Below are 3,814 nucleotides of genomic sequence, written 5' to 3'. Positions count from 1 at the left end.
TAATTAAGACTTGTGGTCTGTATACCTCAGCACATGGATCTGCCCTCCCCCGAGACTGCGGAGGCGGCATGGCAACGGACTCATCCTCACATGGGACCGCACCCCGCCCTCCACCTTGCCCTGTCCCCAGGTGACTCATCCATGACAACCAGAGAGGAAAAAACAGTGAGCACAACAGAGGAAACCTGCATGTCTGTACAGAGCCAGATGTGATGCCTCTAATTTGGAATCCCCCCTTCACAAATAAGAACATACTGACATTTAAAGTTGAATCATTCATTCAGTCCATCATTTTCCAGTTTCTGAAAATAAAAACACTGCATTTTATTTGTTGTGCGAATCATGCATTACCATGAACTATGCACACGTATGCACATGACAAGTGAACACACGCACACACACATGCACATATACACGCACACACACACACACCCATATGCACGTATACACACACACACACACACACACACACACATATGCACATACACATGCAAGCATTCGTGCACACGCACACACACATACATGCACGTATACACGCACACACAGGCTCACACACACACACACACACACACTCCTTTCAACTGTCCCACACTGTACCGTCCCTGACAGGGTGACAGATTCATCCTATTCCAGCCCTGATCAGCAGAGCACCGGGGGGAGAGGGAGCGCTCCACTGGGCCTGAGTTGGGAAGCAGCTGGGAGACACAGCAGAGAGCTGGTACACCACAACACTGCACACAGAGACAGAGAGACACAGCAGAGAGCTGGTACAGCACAACACCACACACAGAGACAGAGACACAGCAGAGAGCCAGTACACCAGAGCACTGCACACAGAGACAGAGAGACACAGCAGAGAGCTGGTACACCACAGCACCACACACAGAGACAGAGAGACACAGCAGAGAGCTGGTACAGCACAACACCACACACAGAGACAGAGACACAGCAGAGAGCCAGTACACCAGAGCACTGCACACAGAGACAGAGAGACACAGCAGAGAGCTGGTACACCACATACAGAGACAGAGAGACACAGCAGAGAGCGGGTACACCGCACACAGAGACAGAGAGACACAGCAGAGAGCTGGTACACCACAACACCACACACAGAGACAGAGAGACACAGCAGAGAGCTGGTACACCACAACACTGCACACAGAGACAGAAAGACACAGCAGAGAGCCGGTACACCAGAGCACTGCACACAGAGACAGAGAGACACAGCAGAGAGCTGGTACACCACAACACCACACACAGAGACAGAGAGACACAGCAGAGAGCTGGTACACCACAACACCACACACAGAGACAGAGAGACACAGCAGAGAGCTGGTACACCACACACAGAGACAGAGAGACACAGCAGAGAGCTGGTACAGCACAACACTGCACACAGAGACAGAGAGACACAGCAGAGAGCTGGTACAGCACAACACCACACACAGAGACAGAGACACAGCAGAGAGCTGGTACACCACACACAGAGACAGAGAGACACAGCAGAGAGCTGGTACAGCACAACACTGCACACAGAGACAGAGAGACACAGCAGAGAGCTGGTACAGCACAGCACCGCACACAGAGACAGAGAGACACAGCAGAGAGCTGGTACAGCACAACACTGCACACAGAGACAGAGAGACACAGCAGAGAGCTGGTACAGCACAGCACCGCACACAGAGACAGAGAGACACAGCAGAGAGCCAGTACACCAGAGCACTGCACACAGAGACAGAGAGACACAGCGAGGACAGAGGAGAGGATACAGGAAGAGGAGAGATACAGAAACAACAGGGAGAACATAGAGAGGGAGTAAGATACAGGAAGAACAGAGAGTGTGAGATACAAGAAAAACAGAGTGAGAGAGAGAGAGATACAAGAGGAACAGAGTGAGAGAGAGAGATACAGGAAGAACAAAGAGCATGAGATACAAAAAAAACTGTGAGTGAGATACAAGAAAAACAAAGTGAGAGAGAGATACAGGGAGAACAGAGAGACGGAGTGAGATACAGGAAGAACAGAGAGCATGAGATACAAAAAACCTGTGAGTGAGAAAGAGAGATACAGAGGTAACAGAGTAAGAGAGATGCTGGTGTAAGGGTTTAAAATTAGTGTCCTGCCGATCACATCGATCCAGACACCAAACTGTAAGGATTTAAAATTAGTGACAGGGACTAAGAGATCAAGTGATTAAGAAGATTAAGAAGTTTATTTAGATATATTTTGCAATGAGGAAAACCAAGTTTATCTGTCTCAATAAATATGTATTGTGGATGTTTGTGCGAATACCGGTTTGCGTATACGTGTGTTGACTGGGGTGTGCTGAAATAGTGGGTGACAAGACTTGTAACCCGGAGAGCAAGACTATCTAATCTACTGCTGCCAGGCATTCATCTAATTGTTCTCTGACACAAAGACATTCTATCCTGGCAAGTAAAGGTGCTACTCATTCGAGAATCTTGCAAATAATGTCATGCCATGAATGGCGAATTTAACCTGTAAAATAGGCTTGTCCGGAAACTACATCTATCCCTGGGAGCCCTAACTAAGGATACTCCATCTGGTTAGTGAAACTATCTAAATATCCCAGACTATGACCCCTCTATTATTTCTCTGAAATAACACTAGGGCCAATCTGGACACTGGCTCGAAAAAACTATCCCGGAGCAGCTGCACTTCTGGCTAGTGAACCTATCAAAATGCCCAGGAGGTCACCCGATTACAGTGTTACCCCTAAACAGTATATAAGGCCAATACACTTACTGGTCCTCACAGAGATGCACACCCGGGTCAGCATACGTGCAAACCACATATGTTAGATGCACAGAAAAGGGAAAGCAGTTTATAATGGTCATGACTGTTGACATTAACCAAGGGTAGGCAGTTAGAGGTCAATATTGCATTAACAAAACAAGACAAATAAAGACAGCTATTCTATAAGACAAGACATACAAAGACAAATAAAAGGAACACAAAGAGACAAATGACGCATGCTGAAATGACAAAATACTCACATGAGAAGACTATGGTACCAGGAGAACTGACAAGCAGATTCACCTTCAATGTTCCTTTGGACTTCCCTTAAATCCTGAGCAAGTCTTCCACATTACACACTTCCCTTTGTATGCCCAAATAAGGTCCGATCCTGGAGTTTTGGCTAGGGCAGCCAAAGTTTTACCCTACACTGGGGGAGAGAGAGAGATACAGGGGGAACAGAGTGAGAGAATGAGATATATGAAGAACAGAGTGATATACAGGTTGAAAAGGGAGAGAGAGTGGACATCCACATGTACGTCATTTAGTAGCTTCCTCCATGTCTGTCTCTGCTTGCAGGCACCCCTGGGGTGACCAGAATCAGGCCTAATGCGGTACCGGATGCACTAGCACCCTTCGGCATGACAACCAGCCTGAGGGGGCCTCTTCACTGTCATCCAACTTTCATAGGTCCTCATGTTCTAACAGGTCCCTACGCTTGTGTTTCACCTGAGCACGCCACTGGATGCAGCCTTTTGATGTTACAGGAAGCCGATTATGAAATTAAAATTCTCTTAAGACAAACAACTCCCGCGTAAACATTTGTATAGCGAAGCGAAAGCAAACAGAGCTGTTCAGAGCTGAGACTGTAGCGGCCGGGTTTATTTTGTCAGGATTCGGTCCGATTAAAGCGGCTCCTCAGCCGAGCTCTCTCTCTCTCTTTAGACTCTCAGCAGCCTGGCAGAATTGATTTGCCATTGATTTGATGGTTAGGGAAAACAAGCAACAGAAGAGATTGTGTCGCTGTCGAACCCGTCGTAAAAGTCCATAACCGCGC

The sequence above is a fragment of the Anguilla anguilla genome, chromosome 3, assembly GCF_013347855.1.
Source record: "Anguilla anguilla isolate fAngAng1 chromosome 3, fAngAng1.pri, whole genome shotgun sequence".
Classification (NCBI taxonomy): domain Eukaryota; kingdom Metazoa; phylum Chordata; class Actinopteri; order Anguilliformes; family Anguillidae; genus Anguilla; species Anguilla anguilla.
The sequence above is the reverse complement of the archived record's forward strand: the minus strand, read 5'-3'. Positions refer to the sequence as shown.